This window comes from Equus caballus, chromosome 2 (genome assembly GCF_041296265.1).
Source record: "Equus caballus isolate H_3958 breed thoroughbred chromosome 2, TB-T2T, whole genome shotgun sequence".
Classification (NCBI taxonomy): domain Eukaryota; kingdom Metazoa; phylum Chordata; class Mammalia; order Perissodactyla; family Equidae; genus Equus; species Equus caballus.
Window position 1 is genome coordinate 114,394,682 of NC_091685.1, and position 25,357 is coordinate 114,420,038.

The following is a 25,357-nucleotide window of genomic DNA, read 5'->3' on the forward strand; positions in this document are numbered from 1 at the left end:
ATTAAATTTCACTTGTACTTTTCCTCGTGTTAACCACCCCCTACCATCACCACCATCCACACACCACATATATCCAAACCAATATTCTGATTTGAATAAGTATTTGGATGGTAACGTGGAAGAATGGAAACATAACAACCACGTATTTTTTTGAGATGTGACAAGGATGAAAACAATGCCCACTATTCAAGAATGCTAAGAGTAAATTGAAAAGTGCCCTGAAAAATAAAAGTTAAAGCAGAAAGAACGTGAAGGAATTGCTGAGGCTAGGAAATGACGCACAATTTGCCAAGAGTTGAAAGTTCAACAAGCAGCTCTTCGACATGACTAGAGAATTAGTTCCTCTCTGCATTGTGTCTGCTCCATAAGTGGAGGGGTATTTTGGCAAGAAAAGTGGCAGCAGACCCTTGGCTTTTCCTGTCAGGCTCTAATGGGGGTGAGCCGCCCTGGGTTCCAGTTCAGGCTTTGTGACCTTCTCATTTTGTGATTGAAACAAGTCCCTGCCTCTTCCTGAGGTCCTCTCTCTCCTTCTGCAAAATAGGAGTAATAACGAGCACAGTGACTCATTCACAGGTTTGTTGTGAGGAGAACATGTGTTAGTGGACAGGGGAGGGCTTTGAAAAAGTTTAAAGACGTAAGCCATTTTATTACGTAGTAAAAGGAATCAGGATGGATTCCTTCCAACCCTACCCAGGCCTCATAATCAACTAGGATAATCACCATTCTTTCCACTAGACCTCCTTAAATAATAATTAGAGTAGCTACCATGTATTTAGTGTGTCACATGAACAGAGCATTTAACAATAATCTTTGATATAGGGTTATTACTTCCATCTTCACAGATGACTCACATAAAGTCCGGAGGGATTAAATGGCTCTCCAAACCACAATTCTGATAAGTGGAGGAGTGGGGTTTGGATCCAGCTCTGACTCTCAGGCATCTACTCTTACATTCTAGGTCATCAGACTGAAGGCCAGAGAGATGTCAAACGTGACCCTTGATTGCATGGGTGGGTGAGTTGACAGACCCCAGCCTACTTCTTCTCTTCATTAATTCTTAAGAACCTTTCAAATCAGAAGCATCCTGTAGGCCCCTGTCATGGAAGATCACAGTGAACCTCCCTTGAGAGGAACTTCCTGTGTTTGTGGGGAATGGCTTTTCCAAATAAAGACCCCAGTTTCAAACATCCATGATGTGGATGAGATTTGCCAGGACACTCTCAGGATCTATCGTGCAAGTGAGTCCATAGGCTTCTTATCACCATCTCACCTCCTTGCATTTACTCTCCATGTGCCTAAAGAAAAGGAAATTAGAGCTAATATCACCCAAGCTCTACAGTTCAGAAACTGTTTTATGTTCCTGTGAGTTACACTTGTCTTCACTGCTCCCACCACACTTCCTTCCTGTTGTGTTCTGAATACAGTGAGTGCTCAGCAAGCATTATTGACCGACTGGTTGGCTGAGTAAGAATTGATTAACCCAATAAGGAATAATTTTGATTTGGACAAAATAAAAATAATTACAAGTTAAAAGAATGAAGTTGGTACTTCTGTATATGCTGTATAATGTGAGTGTGCAGATCCACTGACCTTTTCTATGTTCTCATTCTCCTTTTCCTCACTGCAACTCTTGGAGCTGTTGACCACAATTCATGTCTTGAAACCATCTCCTTCCTTGGCTTCCATGTAGCTTACCTTGACCTGGTTTTTCACAGCCTCTAATTTTTTGATTGTTTCTTCTCAGTTTCCTTCATGAGTTTTTCTTTTACTTCCTGTTCCTCACACATGGACATTACCTAAGGTGATACCAATTTCCCAGTCTCTCTTCAAAATCAGTCCCCATCTACGGAGATGGCTTCCAAATCTGTGTCTTCAAACCCCCAGTCTCTCTCCTCATTTCCAGTTTGTATCTACTTTTCATTTGGATTCCATCTTACTCTGTGCTACCCAGGTTTGAAACCTTTGAAATCATCTTTGATGTTTTCCCTTAGATTTCCATCACCATTCAGACAATTCCTACTGATATTTCCTTAGTAATATTTCCAGAATTTATGCTTTCCTTTTTGTTTATTTAACACATATCTACTGAATTCCAGGCCCTCATCTTGAAAAATGCACAAAGTTCTGAGTAAGCCCTGCTTCTTTTTTGTTATCCCTTCTAATCCTCTCGCACATGGTTGCCAGATTAGTATTCCCCAGAAGCTTTTTTCACTTTCCCACTCCTGTTCTTGACCTCTTAAGACAACTCTGCTTATCTACTAAATGAAGTCCAAATTCTTTGCCTGATAGTCACATCCTTGTAACATCTGGATTTTTCTCTACTTGAACCTGTTGCTCTGGGCAGACTGATCTTCCCACTGCTCTCCTGTAATAACACTTTGTGCATTTCGATCTCTGAATATTGGCTCATTCCTCCCTCCTAGAATGCCTACTCTTCTCTTCTTCTCTCAGCCAACCCTTGTACTTAAGAAGGCCCAATTCGATTCTTGTCTTCCTAAGAAGCTTCCCCTGGTTTCCTCAGTCCACAGTAAAATAGGCAAAGGAGACACATCCTTTAAATCTGCAGCTATCACTGCCTCAGAGCCCAAGTGCCATCTAAGTACACACTATTGTGGGACATTTCAAATTGTGGAACTGAGTTATCATTTAACTTCCCAGATGTGAATATTTAAACTTCCCATTGTGTTGTAGCCTCTCTGAGAATGGAAGCAGTTTGGCATGGTGGTAAAGAGCATGAAGTCTGGAGCCAGACTGTCTGAGTTCAAGTTATCACTACCTGTGTGATCTTGGGCAATGTATTTTACTAGACCTCAATTTGCTCATCTGTAAAAACAGGGATAATATTATACTTACCTCATAGACTTATTATGAGGATTAAATGAGTTAACGTGTGTAAGGTGCTTAGACACTGCCAGGCACATCGTAAGTCTCAGCTGTTATTCTTCCTTATATATTTCCTAGTGTATAGCAGTATATATATATATGTACATACACACACATCTATCTATATCTACATTTATATCTGGAAGGATAGTTGCAATATCGTGATTTATAAGAAATATATGAATTTGGTCATTCACATGACTGAAATATATTTCTCAGATATACGTGATCTTTGTCCACAGTTACTGGCTCACAACTCCCAAAACCTTGGAATTTCTTGTTTATGTTAATGAGGTGACTTTAGGACCCCACCCAAGGGTGAGGGCTGGTTGCCAATGGAGCCAGCCATGTGATTAGAGGGTCAGAACTTTCCCTTCCACCCCAAAACCTCCTGGGAGAGGAGAGGGGCTAGAGGTTGAATCAATTGCCAATGGCCAATGACTTAGTCAATGATGACTACGCATGAAGCTTCCATAAAAACCCAACAGGACAGCTCATCAGTCTTTTGTGTCAAAGAGCTTCCTGGTTGGCGAACACATGGAGGAGCTGGGAGAGTGGTGCTTCCAGAGAGGGCACGGAATCTCCTCACCCCTCTCTCATACCTTGCCCTAGGCATCTCTTCCATCTGGATGTTCATCTGTATCTTTTATCATATCCTTTAATAAACTGGTAAAGGTAAGCAAGTGCTTCCCTGAGTTCTGTGAGCTGTTCTAGCAAACTCACCAAACCCAAGGAGGGGATTGTGGGAACCTCTGATTTATAGCCAGTTGGTCAGAAGTACAGGTCACAACCTGGGAATTGCGACTGGTGTCTGAAGCGGGGGGCGGTCTTGTGGGACTGAGCCCTCACCTGTGGAATCTGATTCCATCTCCAGGCAGATAGTGTCAGAATTGAGTGGAATTCTTGGACACCCTGCTGGTGTCGGAGAACTGCTTGTTGGTCTGGGGAAGCCTCCACATCAACATGCTGGAATTGGGTCTGGGAACCCTTTGCAATAGTTGATCAAGCAACCAATTAATTTGAGGAGTGTGGAAATACCATCTATTTCAAGACTATGTATGCATTTCCCTCTAGCTCCGTTTTACACCTGAATTGTGCCTCGGGTTACTTCAGCTTCTCCTTCTTCTTTTTCTGACTGTATATGAGGATTCATCTAAGATGCAGAGATGGGCAGCACACTAACTTTCAGTCAAGACTTTGACCAAAATAGAAATGCCCATTTTTAGCTGAACGTCCTTTCACGTGTGAGACATACATATTCCCTAGATGGCAATGATGAGTCTAGATGAAAGGGTGCCTTTTATAACAATTTGTGTTCAGTTTGGAAATAGGTTCTAGAACTTTCCCCATGAATAAAGGAAAAAGAGAGAGGAAAAAAATGGGAGGAAAACCCCACTGTTGAATAATGAAGACATTTAAGGCACATCTGTGAGCAAATTGACAGTTTTTAAAACATCTTTTTTTTGTTTTAAAGATATATTCAGACTGCAAAATATGATTACATGAAAATCCATATATTTAAATCTTTTTAAAAACTGAAATAAAAATGTGACTTTATAACATAACACAGTAAAACCTCTATGGGAAGAAGAGCATAAGTAATTGGAATGCTAAGGAGAAGTTAGGTGCAGAATCTGAGGAGACAGCAGTGAACACCTGCAGCCAGACGAGGCTGTGTCAGGAGGACTAAGATGGACAAGCACCTGGGCGGGAATCCCGGCCTTCCGGGAGGGATGAGGGAGGGGAGCGGCATCGGGTCTGGATTGTGTTCTGATCTATTTCTCACCAAACCTAGAGGGGTTCTGTTTTGTTAGAGAAAAATTCACTGGAGAGGACCAAGGGACACTAGTATCCCTGATTCCCCTTGGAGCCCATCAATACTCCATTTCCTGCTGGCTTATGGTCTTCACTTTGGTGATCCTCAGCAGTCTACATTAGTTCCTAGGACTCTCTAGTAAGCATGGTGGTTTTGCAGTTATACACGCACATTATGAAAATACAACAACAGATATTCTGTACGGTACAAAGATTCAAAGCCTCATGGTGTTTGCAAAAGAAATGGCTGCAGCTGGAGAAAGGTTGGGTCCAGTAGAGTCTCCTTCTCTTGCCTGAAGTCCATACCCTCTACCATTCATTTCTGAGAACTCTATGCCTTTAATCATTAATTGGTGCATTCAAATAGTCAATGAATATTCAATGAGCACCTGTCCTGTCCCAAGTGTGATGAATCCTATGAAAGGAGAAAAACATGGTATTACAGAACCTTGAAAACGATGGCGTGGCCATTAAAAGCTTCAAATTAGAATCAATACAGGAAAACTTGTTTCACATTTCTTTGACCTCTCAACACAGTTAGGATGAATCAACCCAACATTTTAGCTGAAAATGAATAATGTGTTTAAACTTGGATGTGAGAGGTAAAAAGGGGATGTCTTCCTGTTCCTTATTATACTTCCATTAAGTGAAGTTCCAAGGTCACTTCTCTTAGTTGTGCTAATGGAACTATATCTTGTTTTCTTTCTTTTCACGTTAGATTCTTCCCAGAGGGAGACAGAAGGACATATCTAAAGGAAGGAATGTGGGCTTTGTAGTATTCTGGGTTAGAATCCTGACTTTAGTACTTCTAATCTGTCTAACTTTGGGAAAATTACTCAACCTCTTTGAGCTTCAGTTTTCTCCTTTACAAAATTGGGGTAATAATTCCTCCCAGGGTTGTTATATGATTAGAAATAAAGCTTTATAAACCACCTGGCATAGTGCCTGACACATAAAGCACTTCGTAAATAGTATATTTTAGTATCATTACTGAAAGATACCAAATTCTCATTTGCTGACCTGCACCTGTAATAATGAAGAATGTGCTAAATTGTCCTATCTGGAAAGATGAATGAAATACCTACAACCCAATGTGATCAACTAAAACACCCATGAGAACAAAAGGAGAGTAAGACTCAATACTCATGTTTACAGATTTGCTATTACATTACTTCTGGCATTTTCACCAATCTGTAGTCTTACTGGAATGGAATTTGAGAACCATATATAAAATCAATTAGAGTTAATTCAGAATACATAAATGCAAGTAACTTGGATTCAGACAGAATATCCTTTTTGCTCATAAATTAAAAAGTTAGCATTGGATATTATATAAGAAAAAAATATTCAAAAAAGAACTATTTCACTAAATTACAGCATGAGAAGAAGGAACAATCCATATATGGTAAGTGAAGTCCTGATGAATTTATCTATCTCTTTCCATTTAAATTGCCTGCTGCTCTGCTAGGCATCTTGCACGTCTTATCTGTAATCCATCTTCATAATAATCCTCAAAGCAGTGTAAGGGGATTTCCAGTTCCCATTTCTAATTTTTCCACGGCGGGGGAGGTGGGGGCCTATTGTCTCCTCTTTACCACTCCTCACTCACTCTTCAAGGAGCAGGATGAGAGCCTGGCCTGACTGTTGAGACTGGGAGGAGGGACAAAGCAAGCCTAGCTCAAGTCAGCCCCTCTGGGTCTTCCCCCCCAGGAGACCCCTTCCTCAGGATGTATTCTCAGTTAGCCCAATAAATTTAGAAGAGCAGGTCTCTCCAGCCTTGCCTGAGACTAGGCGGCAAGTTTAATTCTGGGGTGAAATATTAAGAAGCTCATTGTGGCTGCACATCTTGGCCACATCCTCAAATTCAGCTTAATTTACTGTTTTTAAAAATTTTTATTTAAATCTTCATCTGTTTCCTGTTTTGTTTCTCAATTGTTTCCAATCTCAAGAATAGACATAATTTGTATGTTATGATGAAAAAACTCATGTTTGGAGAAGTAACATCTGTAGTCCAAGGTTATAGGGTTAGTAAATAGCTGAGTTAGCATTTCAGCTCTGACCTACTTTACCATGCAGTCTGGTTTCCTTTCGGGACACAAGGCTGCCTTCTTTTGGTTGAACAGTAAAAAGAACAATACAGCAATAATCAAACTCCTGGTCCTATGTTGAAGCTATACATTTTCACCTTTGGCTCCCGACAAACTTGCTGCTCTTCATGTGCTGGTGTTGTCTGGTAACAGAAAGTGTCTGCTCTGACCTTCCACTGTTACACACGTGTCTGCCCAAACTAAGTACACAAAGACATAAGACAGGAGGTAGAATTAACCAGGCCATAACGTCAATCAAATCCTCCCTCTGCTCCTTCCCAACAAGGTTCACTGTGTAGGACAGGTGATTTTTCTTCATTATATGTAGAATAGCATGAAGACTTGAATAACTTTATCCTTGGGTAAAACTTTCTCCTTGTGTAGAAATGGACCAGACTTAACAGTACCTAGTTACATTATTTTCACCTTTGAATATCTTTCTCTTTTTCCACAACCAGTTTAGTTTATGGCTCTCACTTTCTGGGACACAACCCTGTATTAACTGTAATTGACTACATTAACTATATTTTCTTATTTTCTGTATTCTTGATGCTCTGACATCCGGGACCTCACTGACTGGGGAGAGATTGCCTCTTGCAGGATTAGCTAACTTGTAGAGTTAGACAACTTACTTTGCCTTGAGCACACCTTTGATATGCAAACTAACCAATCCTGAGTCTACACCCCCACCTGCCTCCTCTCTCTGGCACCCCAGGAGGCCATATTCCTCTGCCCTGATCATCTCAGGGCCAGGTACCAGACAGCTAGGAACCACCCTGATAAGCAGAGGCCTCTGAAATTATTCAAACTATCCAGTCCCAAACCTACTCACCTCGCCTTACCCATTCCGTCCCTCGAAAACCACAATAAAGTCTTTACCCACGCTCTCCCCTCTTTCTCTGCTTCCTCACCAACCCTGGTGCTTCGCTGTGTGGCCATGCATGGTGTGGCATATCCCCTCCTCTCGGGAACCATGAGTAACAAACTGTCTTTTCAATGGCATTGTCTCCTGATCTGGTGGCCTCACCACAACTGAATAAAACCAAAATCCTGAGTTCATTTTAAAGCAAACCTGTACCCTTGCAAATAATAAAAGAGTACATGAAACCAGATATTTTAATATACTGGCCTTTTTTTTTGTGGCAAGTTATACTCTAAAACTATATCATTACAAATTAATGAAATGATAATATTTTTGGAATTCTTTAGAAAAATAATACTATTGAGATGAGGATATGGAGGTCGTTTTCTATTGTGATTTCTTTTAACGGTATGTTGTTTTCCTGACTTGATTACACACATTTGATAACGGTTCAGAGTGAAAGCAATCTGAAGGCACCTAGTCACCTTGCAGCTTCAAATGGAATTTTTCTGTAAGCCTCATGAAGACAGTGGTTATTTTCATTATACAATACTTTGAAAATAGAATTGAAGCCAGAATCAAGCAACCTATAATTTTGATGTACATTCTGAAGGAAAAATACAGGGAAATGAGGATTAACTCGATAATATATGTAAAAGCACCAAGCTAGGTGATCAACAGGGGACAGAATTTAAAAATGCTACTTTTCCCTACCAATATTTGCAAGAGCGCTCAACTAGATTTGTGTTGCATTTTTTTTTTAAGATTTTATTTTTTTCCTTTTTCTTCCCAAAGCCCCCAGGTACATAGTTGTGTATTCTTAGTTGTGGGTCCTTCCAGTTGTGGTATGTGGGATGCAGCCTCAGCATGGCTCGATGAGCGGTGTCATGTCCGTGCCCAGGATTCAAACCGACGAAACCCTGGGCCGCCTACAGAGGAGTGGGCGAACTTCACCACTCAGCCTCAGGGCCAGCCTCGATTTGTGTTGCATTTTAGAAGAAGGTTGGATTACCAAAAACTAACAGCAATCTCCCAGGATTAGAGCAGTATTTCTCAACATTTTATTCATTCCTAAGGAGTCTTTTTTCTTAATTGCCCCCGTCCCCATGAAATGTTAATACTAGAGATGTAGTATACACTTGTGTATGTACCGTGGCCCTTTGGAGGCCCACAAACCATTATGATAGCTAAGTTATTTTTTTGCCCTCCAAGAATTAATTTTCACCCCCAGGGGGCAAATTTCACCCCACTGATAATCAGTGAGAATATGTGGTGAGGGTTACCAATAGTTCTTAACCCTCGCTGCACTTTAGAACTACCTGGAAGGCTTGTAATTACCAAGGCCCTACTCAGGGACTTTCATGTTATTTGTCCAAGGTGAGACCCGGGCATTTTTATTTTAAAACTCTCCAGGGAGTTAGATCAAGAAAGATCCATCACTGCTCACCAGGGAGGAGCAAGTCTACGTGCTTATTGCCCACTTAAAGCATGTGACAAGCTCACCAAGTAACAGGACATGGCGTGCTTATAGTTTACTTAATTGTAAATTGACATACATAGATTCTTCCACACAGTAATAACAACTTATATATTTATATGGATTCCCCATGTACAGACAGGGGAGGGATGTGGTGGAGAAAGTACTTGTGGAATAAAAAGAGAAAGTAAGCAACAATTCTGACTCCAGGAGCACGGTATTTGAAGGGGAAAACTCCCCTTTTCATTTTGGGGTCAGAGTGGGATGTTCCCTGGGGCTAAGAGCACCTGCAGGAGAGCAGTTTGCCCTCTGATCCCAGGACGGCCTAAACTGTAGTAGTTGTCCAAGTGTGGTCCCTGGGTCTCAGAACTAATTAGAAATGCAAATAGTCAGACCTTACCCCAGACCTACTGAGTCAGAAATGTGGGGGGTGGGGACAGGGACCTTTGTGTAACAAACCCACCAGGTGACTGCGATGCTCTCTTGAGTTTGAGAATCACTGTGTAAAATGTTGCTCTCAAGCATCTTATGTCCCAGATGTGTCTTTCCTTCCTTGAAAAAATGTACCTTCTATTCTTAGTGCTGATTTTTATCCTGTACTTAATTAATTTGTTCTTAATTCTGTTCCTATGGACCAGGATCTTAACAACCTTGTCATATGAGTGCGATCAACCACCTTAAAAATTCCAGCTTCCACAAACCACAGTTGCAAATATTAACGAGACAGAGCTCCAAACCAGCCGGGCTGAGACTCTTTAAATAAATTCTACAGAGTTAACTAGCCAAAGAGGTTTTCCTTTGGACTATTATGGACATTTAAAATTACTTATATTTTGCTGGAAATACCAAATATTAATCAGGTCCCCCAAACTAGGGTGACATTAAACAAAAAGCAAGTTAGACTATGGTAATAATGGTCTCGGGTCTCTCATTATTATTTAAATCATGCCGATTCCTGAGCTTCATTGTCCTTCTAAAATTATATAGATACACACAGTGCTATGGAAGCACTTCCTGTCAGAGCTTAAAACACATCGCACATGCCGGAATTAAACTGTTCCATTCCCCTAAGCTGTTTTCGTTGTTTTAATTTTCCATATAGTTCGAAATTGCCTTTTAACAAGGGAGTAGATCCTAGAGAAGTGTGAGGATTACTTCTTTTGGGCCATGCCTTATTAAGATAATACTGATGCCGCCTTTACAGGGAGAGGAAGAGAGCTGAAGAGCATAGAGGATAAAGAGCAGAGTTTGAAGCACTACACTTATTTCAGGTGGTTTTAATCAAACTCAGGAGGACTGAGGCTGAAGGTCATCGTCCTCCTCTACACTTGAAGAGGAAATGCTGCCTTCAATAAGGCTCAGGTTGTTGACATGAACATGCTCAGAAAACACTGTCATATAGGAATCCAAGCTAAAACAAAGCGCTGTGTCCTACTTACCGCAACACGTTACATGTCCCACGGCCCATAAAGGGGAATGTAACTTTGCTTATGACCCTACTGTTCAAATATACATTGTGCCTGATGTAAACCATTCTCCCCATCTGGCTGTAAAAGAGATAATACAGAGATGACAGAGTGGTTTATCACCAGAGACTTCGAAGTTCAGAGAATTCAGTTAATCTGCTTAAAGATGAATTAAACTGACTTGAAGCCAAGCAAAACTGTGATCTCTTGTAAAAACTGACACACCAGCAAAATATTCATCTTGATAGAACAGAGAGATTGAGAACAGTATTTTGTCAAAAGTTTTAGCTATAACTTCATAAAAGCAAGACAACTGATCAATTGAGTGAAAATTGGTCAACTCAAAGTGCTTGGCCCAAAAGTGAATGGATTTCTTTTAACTATACTGATTTTACAGAAAAACAGGAAGCCTTTTATTGATTTCATTCTTAAAATACTCATAGCATTCTCTCAGCACTTTATGTAAGACGCTTAGAAAAGAGAACATGCTAAAAGTATTTTATAAAGGATTTGAAATGTTAGAGTGAAATTATAAAAAGACTAACATTCTTCAGTGTCACTTTCTAGGATTTTACAATCTCCAACAATATTAATGAAGACATAAAATGCGTTGCACCAATTCTAATAAAGCTTAAAGAAGATAAAAGGAATAACCAGTTACGGCTTTAATTTTATAGTTAGAACGCAACAGAGAGTGGGCAAAGGATACGCAGGTCTCACAGACAAAGCGGAGGCTGACCCAAGACCTGATGGCCAGAGTGTGGAATACTTTGAGAGCTGTTTCCTTCTTTTGGGTGGCAAATTTCTAAAACTGGGTCACAGAAAGAACGAGAAAGTCAGTGACCTCTCCTGATCACCTGTCAGCTGCACTCAAAACAGCACCAGAGCTCACCAAACAACACATCTGGAGCCCTATTTGGCAAGAAAGTGCTGTTTTTGCCTGATGTCTTACCTTTCTTTCTAAACCTTCAAAGTCAGGTCTCATACAGAAAATAAAACCATATACACTACAGCAGAATACATATTTTTAAGCTTATGGCCTCTGGACCTACTTCTAATATTTTATGTAGGGAACTTTCTGGATGGAAGTAGTTTCATGTGCCCTCTGCCTCTGGTTATCTTGGTAGATGACCTCATGATCTCAACACACCTTTATCTACAATGCCCTACCATGGACACATCTTGCTTTTTCCAGGTATTTTCCTAATAGTGTTTTTAAAAAGTATAAAACTATTTAGTCAAATATCTACTTTCAAACTAGCTATAAGATAAACTTTTGAGGGACAAATTGTTGACTATTTTAATTCCATATATGTAGCACCCTAGTTTTGAAGTCAGTACGTCATAGAACTTTGGAAGATAACTACACGGGACAATTTGGGGCACATCATCTTGCGTTTTAAGACCTGTATAGCAACTACTTTGGGTTGCCATCTCTTGGTTTCTAACATCTTTATCTTAACAGATGTGAATAACACATCTTACTTTCTTGTCCCAAGTAACACGTTTCAGTGTCTCCTGCCTAAGATATACACAAAGTTGCTTGCAAGATATGCTAGAGAGTGGTTCAAATCTGGTTCCAATGGTTATTAACTCGTCTTTTTTTTCTTTTAATTGTGTAGTTTTAGTTATTAGAATTTTTTTTTCTTTCTTTAACTCATCTTGATTTGGGGACATTTGCAAAAGGTTTTATGTCATGGGTGATTTATTCCTACCAATATTTTCTCATAGTAATACTATATTGATCTTTGGAACCTAGAATGATAATATAGTAAAACATCTTTTATCAGAATTCTTTGTACATTTTTTAAGCAGAATCCTTCTGCAAAGAGCAATGGATAGGAAATAAGAAATTAAAGAGACAACATGACTCTGAAATACAGTCAAAATACACGATTATAGAAATTTTGGTGGGTGAAATAATAATGGCTCACATTTCTTGACTGCCTACTATGTGCTGAGCACATCCTTAAGTATTGTACATTCAGTATCATTTAATAAACAGCAATTTCAGGAGATAAGTACCATAATTATGTCTGTTTTTTGTTTTATGAAGGAACTGAGGTGTAGCGAGGCCAGCAACTAGTTCAGAGTCATACACCAGTAGGTGGTAAGGCGGGATGCAAACACAGCTCCTCCTGACCCCAGCGCTATGCCACCACACCATCATCTCTCCTGTCTATATAGCCCTAAATTTCCCCTCAATGATGTATATTTTTAATATTTACTCAGTTAAACTCCACCACAATTCATTTTTCAGGTATTGCATGTAATTGTTAGATCCACCATATAAAGCCATTGAAGAATTAAACAAGCCAATTATTTCCTTGCCCAAGGACATTAGATGTCAAAATATTGCACCTAAAGAGGCAAAACAAATAAATATGATAAGCATGATGGATAAAACTTATAATATTCTATTACTATTATTGTAATTGTTGTTGTTGATATTATTATAATTGATTGGTAAAACAGGGCCTGAGCCATCACTGTTAAATAGAACTTCTGGCTTCAGTTGGAATCAGCATAAAAGTTAGTGAGTAGCTCAGCCTTCTTTCAGCTCACAGATGCTGCTGTTTGACTCAAGTTGCTATGCTACTCCCAAAATGGATATCTCCTCGTCCTTTATTTATTATGAGGAGCCATTGTTTTGTTTTCACTGTAGATGGTTGAAACAGAGTGGAAGAGTTAGCTAAGACACTGGGAGTTGGGTAACTGTCTCGATTTGCCTAGGACTGAAGGGTTTCCCAGGAAGCAGGACTTTCAGTTTTAAAATCGGGCCAGTCCCAGGCAAATCGCAATGCCTTTGTACCCTACGAGGAGTAGACTTGTGTTTTATTAATTCTTTGGTTGTAACACCAATCTATCTCAAGTACACTAGACATGCACTTGAATTGATGCTGAAAAGCTGTCCTAGATTAGGCCGATGTGGCCAAAGTAAGGCTGACATCTGAGGAAAGAACTTAAAGATTAATACCTCCATGCCTATAGTAGGAATTCCCAGGATCTTGAAATGTGGTGTCACAGCTTAAAAATTAAACTTTAATATACAAAAAGTGTAATAAGACCTGTGCTAAACATTTTCACTCTATCAGAGATTTCATTGTACACAGACGTGGTGCTACTCCCATATGCGTTTGTGGCACTGAAAGCAACATGACTATCAAGTAATACTTTGCTAATCCTCACACCTCAATGTGAGCATTTCTCATATTGGTCATCTTGAGAGGCTACACACTTACTCCAGTGAAGTTGACTTAGCTCAAGACATTTCTAAAACTCCTTTTAGAATTGTCTTTAAAGTTAGATTTATTTAATTTATAGCCTGTCCTCAATTTATATGAATGTGGTATTAGGAGCATGGATGATTTTCCTTATTCACTATATATAGATCCAAATAACTTGATTCTTTTTCCTAGAATCAAACTCCTGCTTTAGAGGGCAATGTTTACAACCCTGATGTTATTCAAAAGAACAGGATACAAGCTCTGAAGACTGTTCCAAAAAGGTTTGACTGCGTCGCTTTGATCAATGGCAACGTGTCAGCTTCAGAAGACAACTCCAATTTTAGAGAGAGCAAGTTTGGAGTTATAAGCTCTGTATGATCGTTCCCTTCCCCCACATCACTTATGTTAACTTAAAGTCCTACCTTCTGACTGTCAGCTAAAAAGCCTATAACTTTGGTGTTCATCTTAAGCCCAGACCTCAGCGTTGTCATGCCATATCCCAATCCACTTAGGCTTCGTTTCACAGTGTCTGCTCAAATACTGAACCCTTCACCTGTAGCTTGCTGTTTGTCCTCCTCTAAAAATTACTTTTCCCCTCAGGGCTGCTGTCTTTCTGTCCAGGATATCAGCTAGTTAGCTTGTAATCGCTTCATAGGGGAGTCAGGGGACACGGATAGTTGCGTGAAGACTTTTTAGGTAAACTTGTCAAGCACATCCTTCTCTAATAGGAGGTTACAGGGTTTTCAACATCAACGTGATTGACATTTTAGACTGGATAATCATTTGTTGTTGGGGGGCTGTTTATTGTAGGGTGTTTTGCAGTATCCCTGGCTCCTATTCACTAGATGCCAGTTATGACAACCAAAAATGTCTCCAGGCATTGCCAAATGTCCCTCCATAGGGCAAAATCACTCCTAGTGAAGAACCACTGGCTAACACAAGGAACACGGAGGTGAGCTGTCCTCTTCATAGAGTTTTAAGTAATATACATGATGTTGAGCCAGATTAAACTTTACTTAGTTTGAAAGGGAAAAAACCCTCACATTTAAAACATATGACAATATATTTTACTTAATTAATTGATATAACAAAATCTATATTTAGAAAAAAATGCTGTGCTTTCTGGTGAACCACTAACCACATATGTCAGGTAGAAAGAGGTCCACTCATTTTTTCATTCCACTGATTCTTACCGAGCATCTACCGAATGAGAGACACCATGCTGGGCACTGGGGCTGCAGCAGTGAACAAGGAGACAAGACCCTCGCTCTCGAAAAGCCCACAGTTTAGCAAGTTTGGGAGACGTGAATGACATAGTGAGATATGTATTGTGCCACAACATGTGGTACTGTATTGTACTGTATTGTAGGCTACCGTATTGACCATATTTTTTATTTTCTATATTTTATGATGTTTTGAGACCTCAACGGTGAGGGGAGGGTTCTGGCTAGAGCTATGACCCCTCCTAGAGCTAGTTAATTCCTAAAATGGTAAACAACGTGCCTCTGCCTCGGAGCACTCCCTTCATATGCAAACCAACCAATCCTGAGTCCATACCCCCAACCACCTCCTTTATCTAACCCTCACCCTCCAAGCCAATATTTCCTCTGTCCTAAATCAACCCAAGTCCAGGTCCTAGACAACTAGGAGTATAACCCCTGTTCCTAAAAGCCCATGGGAATTATTCAAACGAGCCAGTCCTAAGCTGTTTTGCCTGCTTTGTCTTTCCCACGGAAAACACAATAAAGGCTGTGGCCTATGCCTTTTCCCTCACTCTTTTCTGAATCCTGACTGATGCTGGTGCTTCCTCCTGTGGCCCTGCATGCCATGGTATGTCCCCTCCTCTCCGGAAATGTAAGTAATAAAAACCTTCTTTCAATGGCATTAGCTTCTCCATGTTGTCACGCAGTCACCTCTGAAAAGCAAAATCCCATGGGTACAATCATTGAGACAGCATGTAGAAAGGGTACTCTACTCCAGTCAAGGGGTTCAGAAAAGCCACCCTGAGGAAGGATGAGAGTTAGTAAATATATGGGGACTAAATTTCATCCAGGAAGAAAAGAATGTATAAATGGCCAGGTGTGACTAAGTCGGGGGAGGAGAGTGAAAGGGCAGATTCATTCAGAGTGTTCATCTTGAAGGTAATTGGAAATCATTAAGTATTTAAATCAGGAGAGAAACAGGATTGATCTGTTTTATTAGACAGATCCTTCCGGGTGCATTGTGCGAGATATGTCTTAGTAGGGAAAGAACAGGACAGAGACTAGTTAGTAGGAATGCAGGAAAAGATGATGGTGTCCCGGATGAAACTGGTGACTGGGAATGAACAGAAGTTGATAATTTAAAAAGATGCTCAGCATGAAGAACCGAGCAGAGTTGGGGAATTAAAAGGGAGGATGAAGGAAGAAGCCAAGGTTTCTGACTGGAGAAACGGGTTAGATGAGTCTAGCAGTGTCTTCCACCAAGATAAAGAACCCAAGAGGAGAATCAGATTGAGGGGGAAGGTTGAACTTGAGATGTCTGTCAGACACTAAAACAGATGTCCAGCATTCATCGGATATGATGGTCTGGAGTGGAGAAGAGGTGCTGTAGAGATAGAACATTTGAGAATCGTATCTAAATGATTCAAAAGTCATCTACAAGGAATAGCAATGGCAGCCAGGAGTGATCCTGGAAGAGTGAGCTGAATGAGAAGAGGTCAGGTCAGAAGCTGGGGAACACCAACATTGATCAACAGGAGGAAGAGGAGCCCTCAAAGGAGACTGAGATGGGGTGACGGGAGAGGCAGGAGGAAGACCTTTGCCTGGAATTCTCTCACTCCTCCATCTCCTCCCAGCCTCACCCCATCATCACCACCTTCTTCTTCTTCTGAAAAACTAGCCTGTCAAGATTCTTTGCTGAAGACTCAGCTTCAAGCATTGCCTCTTTTGTGGTGCTTCCTCCGGCCGCCACCAGGTAGGAGCAAGGGTCCCTGCTCAGTTACAACACTGATCTCATCACAGGCATGTCTCTCTTGATGGCAGAGATCATTCTCACCATTGTGTCCCCACTCCAATGATGGCACATAGTAGGCATTCAACTTAGATTTGTTGAATATATGAAAAAATATAAGTTCTCATTCTTGAATCATGGGACAGTCCTTGGGCAATCATTTGAAGCCAATTTACTCTTATTTTGAAAAATAATTCTTAGGGGTTTTCTAACCCATAGGTGATTAAAAACAGAGGCGAGATGGAATTAGTTAGAGGCACACATAGTCACACACACTGATGGAGCACTGAAAGCTTAAAAGTGGAAGAGAAGAAGCTAAAATGCTTTGTACGTGGCAGTCTAGTGTCCTTTAGTGCAAACACCAATATGCTCACTAATTTCAATATGATTCAGAAATTAGTGTTCATATGGGAACATCGAGTCTCCAAGGAGGCTAAGTTATGATGGGTAAAAACTCTATTAAGTAAATCCAGAGAGTATGTGTACATTTTCAATAGATTTAGAGTACAATGGCAATTATTTTTAGTTTTTAGCTTTTAAAGAAAAAGTTATATAAACGTTAGAAAGATTCAAAATGTAAAGTGATCATGCATTTTAGCTGAGCTTGCAGTTATCTGGAATGGGGCATGATGTGGAGCAGATCAATCTCTAACAATGGGAGTGCCATATAAACGAGGTGCTCCCATATGTGGATATGCATTACGCAGAATGACAAAATAGAATCTCTTGCCTTTCTCATTTATAAACTCGTAAAGACAATGTTTATTTGAAAAGCCTATTAAGCACAGCACAGCATTTCCAAGTGGCTGCCCCACTGTTATCGATGTCTTCTATGTCAGGGAGTACAAGAATTTAAGGTTTCTACAATGCGAGCTCCCTCTCGGTCCTTCACGGAACAGCATGCCAGGGGTATTCTGTTGCCTTTTGCAGTCAGCATGAACTTCCCTGCCACCAACCTAGGACTGTGTTCTTGGACATTAAAATAAAGCTCACTCAAAAAATATTCCTAAATAGGGCACAATGGTTAGACTGGCAATGCTATAAATATTACAGGACCAAAGTATATTTTTGTCTTTATTTCTCTGTGCCAGACACTGTTAAAGCAACTGTTAATACACAAACTTTTTTGTTGTTGTTGTCGTCAAGGAGAGTATGCAGCTTCCTCGGGGCTATTTTAAATTCTGTGCCTGATTTCACATAAATATTTACCCGAGGGAAGGTGTCTGACGGTGAGAATCTATACAGTGTCTGAGGCCTTTCACAGACAGCAGCGCTTTCACTGTACAGACCTGGCAGAGCGAGGAAAGCTCCCCCGGGGAAATCCCACCATGAAAAGAGAGAGAAAAAGGAAAAGTTACCATCATTCTCCAAAAGCTGACGTTTATAAAAACAAAATGCCTTTGTTTTGTCAAGAGGCCCAACTAGTTTGCCCTGTGTTCAAACCATGCTCAGTTGGGCAATCTCAATGGAGAAAATAAAAAGTAATGGGGTAATAGTTTTCAGAGCATCTGAAAATTACATATATATATATATATTCTACAAATTAAAAAAGTAATATATTTTAAGACTACTTCTGAAGCAGAGATTAAATTATGTATTAGCATGGCTAAATTGAACTATTTGAAAATTAAAAAAACCCTCACTGTGAATCACGGTGAAGCTGTCAGTTAAAACCACATTTTTTTTAGTGCTGTTCTAACTACAATTGTACACTAATAACTTTTCCAGAGACTGTTTAGAATTTTTCAAGAAACGGAAAGCATTTCCTCGTGGCTTTTGCCTACAATAAGTAAACATATCCTAAAAGCAATAATAATGTGCTGATAACCCATAGAGATTGAGCACCACTCTGTGCCAGACCTCTATGTAGCACTTCACGCGGCTTTTGTGATTTGATCCTTGCAACCATCGTGTACAAAGAGTAATATTATTTTCTCTATTCAACACCTGGAGAAACTGAGGCTGAGTCCTATTCCAGGCCCCATAGCTGCCAAGCGAGGGCCTGAGGATTCAAACCCAGGCAGCCTGATCACCCCCCAGAGAGCAGCAGTGAGCCAGCCCACTTCTCCTGCTGTTTGTGGTCTACTGGCCAAGGGGGACTTCAAACACTCACACAGCACACACACAAGTGCTCCGAAAGAAAGGTGGAAAACGCTTGTAGAAACGATAACATGGGGTCCAAAATCAGACTGTGAGGGAAGAATGGAGAGCTAAAGACTCTCAGGCTAGGAGCTAATGGTTAGTAGAAGGTAGCCAGGTAAAGAGATGAGGAGTGTTCCAAGCAGTGTAGAGGGCATATGCAAAGGCCCTGAGGCAGAAAAGAGCTTATTCCAGTAACAGAACTGCAAGAATATGAGTATATGTGGAATGTATTAAGAAACCGAGAGAATGGAGGGAGACAGGCTTGGACATGGAGGCAGGCCTCACAGACCACATGAGGGAATTCATATTCATCCTAAGCGCAGTGAAAAGCAATTGAAGAATTTTGAGTAAAGAGAGCGCAATCCTGTTTGCATTTTAAAGTCATCTGGCTGCTGTTTGGAAAATGGACTGAAGGATGGGAAGAAAGCAGTTTGGAGGCTACTGCAGGAGCCCCAGTGGCTGATGGGGATGCTTGGCCTAGCGGTGGCAGCGAAGTTGCAAGGAGAAGAATGAGCTGGAGGTGTATTGTGGAAGTCGATTTACAAGACCCCGCGGTGAAGTGGATGAAGAGGAAGGAGTTCCAGATCCCTCACAGAGGCCTTCCTTAAATCAATGCTCAACTCCCTCCCACTTCTCCTATGTCTGATGGGGACCAGTTAACACCTTTGCAGAGTTAATACTGCTGTAAATATTTCATGAAAGGGAGAAGAGAGGGAGACCACAGACTGAACAGTCATTGGTTAGTGATGTTAGGCTGTAAGTGTAACCAAATTTCCTCAGTGTTTCTTGGTGGTACTGATGGGGTAGGTGCAGGTGGAGAAAGAGGTGTAAGAAAGCTGTCTGTCCCCAAGGACCAGCTGTGGGACCAGCTGTTTGTCGAATTTCCCTTACAAACGCTTCAAGTTGTAAGTCCTGGGAGGCTTTCATTCTGCTGGAGAACGTTCACAGTCAGAGAACTGAGAGTTCAAGTACAAGCAGAATCCGACCAAGCATTTCGATGTAATACTTTCTTTCATTTTTATAAGAGAAAGTAAAAAGAACTATCTTTAAAAACAAAATAGTATATATATATATAATAAATCACAAATAAATCCTATATATTAATAATATCTATTACTAGGCACTTACTGAAGTATTAATAATTCATAGCATTTAAAAAGTTAAGTATCAAACCTGCAACAAAACAATAAGTAATGAAGCCCAATATTAACAGTTAGAGCCTAAAGAGACCATGTTCCGAAACACATGTTTTGCACGCGTTCTGGCTGTGGGTATTCCAGTCGAGGAAATCAGTTCTGAGATGGGCTGCTTCTACAGATTGCTGTTAAAGTTCTCGTCATCAAGGTTTCGCCTCTTTTTCCTCAATATCTTTCTGCTCACACGTATAGCAATAAACCACTTCCCAATGGCCACACTGGGAGTCTCCACGTCAGTGTATGGTACTGTGTGTCTGAGCATGGAACTGATTAGCTAGAATTCTTGCAAAGAAGAGAGGCCAAAAGACTGAGGCGTTTTAAACCTTTCAACATCAATAACAGATGAGAGAATATGGGATATTGAACCTGGAAAAGAGAGACTAAGGGTAATCATCTTAACTATTTTCATATATATTAAGAAGGCCGAGATACGGAAGAAGAGATGAATTTACTTTTCATGGCCCCAAAGGGCAAAACAAGGTCGAACGGATAAAGGACAAGGGGAAGCAAATTTGATGCTCAACGTAAAGAAGACCTTTCCCAACAGAACTGTTCAGAAATGAAACGGGCTGTGATGGCTCCCTGCCCCAAGTGGTACCTGCAGGGACTGAGTGGCTACTTTGCATTAATGTTCTGTAAAGTTTGATCAGTCAGAAAGGCATTTGGCTAAAGACTCTAAAGTCTCCTATTTCTAAGATTCATCATGTAATTGGTTGTGTCTTCAACATCCATTCTAACAGCCACAGATTTCCATTTGACAATTTGCGAAGTTCATTGGCATCACTCTGGGGATTGATTGCAAGGGAGGGGTTTGAAGGGAGGCTAAGTAATTAGCGCGTCCCATTTCTCTGGCCACAGAGATTGGGTCAAAAGTGAGCATGTGACTCAATCTAACCTGATGTCCTGGGAGTCCTGGGACAAATATGCTCTCTTCCCACCTGCTCTGGATAGGGAAGCATGTAGCCTCTGCAATAACGGGTAGTTGTCTTAGGACCACAAAGAGATCCTGCCTAGAAAGAAGCTAGCAAAGAAACCAAGCAAAGAACTGAAGAGAGAAAGACCTGGACCTGGTTATATCATGGGCACCAGCAGAGCAAGCCATGCTTAAAACCAGTTCTCCCAATGGACTTTTCAAATACAGGAGCCAATGACGTCTCTTTTTGCTTTAAGCAGTTTGAATGTGTGTTGTTTGTTTTAAGATAGGCACCTGAGCTAACAATTGTTGCCAATCCTCTTTTTCTGTTTGTTTTTTTTTTGCTTTTTCTCCCCAAATCCCCCCAGTACATAGTTGTATATTTTTTAGTTGTGGGTCCTTCTAGTTGTGACATGTGGGACGCTGCCTCAACACGGCCTGATGAGCAGTGCCGTGTCCGTGCCCAGAATGCGAACCAGCGAAACAGAGTGCACAAGCTTAACCACTCGGCCCCAGGGCGGGCCCCTGAACGTGTCTTCTATGCCTGCAAACAAATGACTCCCAACTCTGATTCTTATCCAAAAATGTGTAAAGTAATCCATTCTCCAAAAGAAAGTGAAAAAGAGACCAGCTGCACTTTGCATTCAGGGATCCACTTAGCAACCAATAGATTTCTCTAATACTGATCTCTGAATCATACAAACTCGATTTATGTCAAAATCTGGCTTCTGTAGCCATTAGCATCTTCTTCAGAACAAACTCTGTTAACCAACATTTGAACTAAAAATTTATTAAGGATTTAAAAATAGATCTAAAGCAGTTTTACAGAAAATTTTCATCCTGCTTTCATAATCCTTCCTTCTCCTTGCAGGATTACTGTCAATGAAAAAAAGCAGTCACGATAATGTAGAAATCCTACAGGGTTAAAGACCTTGTGAACTGATTATATTAAATGCTTAGATAATCTCTAGATTTGCTTGAAGTTTGATAACTTCTCAACACTAGAACTTTAAGAACCATAAACTATTTTGCATGCTGTTTTTCAGTCTTTTTTTTTTTTTTTTTTTTTGCTGAGGAAGATTCACCCTGAGTTAACATCTATGCCAATCTTCCTCTACTTTGTTTGTGGGTCGCAGCCACAGCATGGCTGCTGATGAGTAGTGTAGATCCACAACCGGGGAACCGAACCTGGCCCACTGAAACAGAGAGTGCCGAACTTAACCAGTAGGCCATGGGGCCAGCCCCCCAGTCTTTCATATTTTGATTCTACAGAATTTGCTTTTTGACCCACATCAGCAGATCATCCTCAATTGGGTTCAAATTTTACTTATCTTTGCCTATGTGTAAATTTAAAAGTGAAAACTACAGACATACACTGAGGCCAAATATTAGCATCAACCTTGCCTCCAGGATAGGACTTCCCCGGCTGCTGGCTTGTGGCCCATTAGTGTGTTGAGATATTGACTTTTTTCCTTCAGTCCTCAAGACAGCTGGGCAGGGCCCCAGATGGTCCAAGACTGGCCAGGAGCACCCTTGTCTGTTTACCCAAAAGACAACAGAAATGTTTTCCTTTCGTATGTGTGGCAATGCAGTAAAAAGTCCAGGGTTACTACTCTAAATAACACTACTTGAAGGTGCTACCTTGTTCTCCCTTTATTGAACTTGATAGATTCCAACTTTGGAAACCTGTAATAAATATTGTTTTGCCAGCATATTAGCAAAGGAAAGCAAGACTTTCTTTTGAGTTTGAATTCAAAGAATTCAAGAAAATCCAAAACTTTTTCTTTTTCTGTGTTGAGATAAATGTTTTCACTTATCTCTTTCCCTTGAAAATTATTTTCATGTGCTCTGACTCAGTGTTATTCTTAGATAAATGGATTTTAGCAAGTTCTGGTTTAAAACTAAAATTGTGGATTTTCAGGGTGGAGCAGGTTTCTCACATCATCGCTCTTTACCGACAAGACTCCTACAGCCAGACACAGGGAAGTGGGAAACGCTGCAGAGACCACACGACAGGTCCTTGGAAAATTTGTAAGGGACACTCGAGAAAGATGGATTCTTGCTGCAATATGATGATGCCAATGAACCAGCAAGTGCCTGTCACTTTCATTAACAATGGTTATTTAACATTTCACTTGTTAAATTACAGAAAACAAATTCTTGCACAGGTGTTCTAACATTTCAACTTAAAATGTTGACACAGAAAACACCATTTTATGGCAAGAAATTAACCCTAAATAGGGTCTGTGCCCAGTTCCCATCAAGGTTTCTTATTTAACCAGGATAAAATAATTGATTATTGATAGTGCATGAAATCTAGATATTTGTTGGCTCAAGTAAGCAAGAACCATTCAAAACAATTTAAATTTTATAACTAGCAGAAGATAAATTGCTTCAACATGCTCACTTTCAAGGGATAAAATATCTTATTTTATTAACAATAACTAGTCAGATACAAACACATTTACAAGCTCTAAACTCTGCTATATTTCTGAAGCTTTTCAGAGCACTTCTTTTTCTAAACCAGAATCTTCTTTGAATCCCACCTTAAATGCTGCCTTATTCCTGGTGTGGTCACTGGCCTCTATCTCAGAATACAAGTAGGTCAAAGAAAACGCTCTCATCTATTTTCAGACACCCTGAGATTTTTGAAGTGAAAACTCTTATAAATAGTTGGAAGCACATTATTAGAAATCTGCTTGGAAACTACACCATTTTGGTCAGAAAAAGATGCCTGCTGAGGGAAAAGATTACCAGGTTGTGGATAACCACAAGATCAAACGGTTTTAGCAGCTGGCTCACTGCTTATGCTTCAAGGAGCTAAATTCACACCTTTCAGCATGGAAATAGAAACAGAGTGGTTTTTAAAAATGCAGAAATTTTGAACAGTGAGAATTTTTTAATTCACGGAAAAAACTGTAACTTACCAAATTCAAATTAATGATTGATGTAGTAAGGAGTTTTCACCCAGAAAATAAACCAATATTTACCGATTTTTAAATTATGTGTGAGATTGGCCCTATACTAGGCATTCCATACAAGCTTGAAGCATGTGTTGGCAATCCCAACGAAAGAGCTCTTGATTCAATGAGCCAAAGGAATGGAAAAAGAGTCATTGGCTACAGGGGGGTAGTAACAGACTGAGTGTAGAACTGGATCCTGAGAACCTGGGATCCCACTGATTTGCTTACAATAATTTATGCCTCACTTACTCCCTGCGATTTCTGATCTATCCAGCAAAGCTGGATTCTTGTACAGTTTAGATTATAGAGAAAAGGAGTGGTATGGATTCATTTCAGTATAGAATTGCCTTTTTCCCCTTCCAGATGGAGTCAAGCTTTTTGGGAGTATAGCACAGTGTATAAAATTTTTCACAATGGAGCCTACCATTTTGTAAGTGTTTAATAAATATCAAAAGGAAGAATAGCCTCATCACCCTGGATATGTGGGGGATTAACTATTCTCATAAATTGAAATGTCAGCTATGTAGTAGTTTAATATCGTAGCAAAGACCCGAACTATTAGTCGGAAGATCCATGTTCCCCTCCCAGCTCTGTGAATGTGAGTAAGGTATAAACTCTCCAAAGGTCAATGGATTCCTAACTTCTCAGGTTTATTGTGAGAACCCAACAAATGGTATTATTTTTAAAATGGAAGGCCCTATAAGGCGTTGTATCTATCCTTTTGATCATCTGCATAAGATGTGATAGTCTTCTCATATCTCAGTTAACACAACATAATAGATATAACCGAATATTCTTCATCATCATAAAATGCTGATTGCATGTAACACTCATTTTAACCCTTAATTCAACTCAGTAAATATTAATTTGAATCATCACCATGGGTAAGAATTTCCAAGTCAGATACAGACACTTCCCAATCCTCAATGTGGTCATAATCTAAAGAAGCTGAGAACCCCAAACACATCCACTTGTGTACTCGGCAAATATTTACTGAATTCCTACTAGATGACAGGCACTATGCTAGGCCCCTTGCTACAAATATGAAAAAGTTTTGTACCGTGACTTTGAGGAGCTTGTGTTCTAACAAGAAAGACAAAGGGTTTTTTTTTTATAAAAAGCTACAAATTACTTCCATTCAGTACATAAATGCTACAACGGAGGTATGCACAACATGGTTGAAAAGTAGCGGAGGGAAGGAAGGACTAAAATGTGACAACTAGAGCAACAGATGAAAAGCCCAGGATCAAACTGAGGAAATTCGAGCTATGTGATCTATTCCAAGCTACTTGCTTTCTCTACTAGTTTTGAGATGTGTAAAATGGGAAAAAAATA

At 40.2% G+C, this 25,357-nt stretch overlaps 1 protein-coding gene across 2 annotated transcripts in view; it reads right to left on the minus strand.

Annotated features, from left to right (window-relative positions):
• SYNPO2 (synaptopodin 2) overlaps nucleotides 1–25,357 on the minus strand; it is a 168,138-nt gene that overhangs the window by 105,421 nt on the left and 37,360 nt on the right. The window lies entirely within an intron of this gene.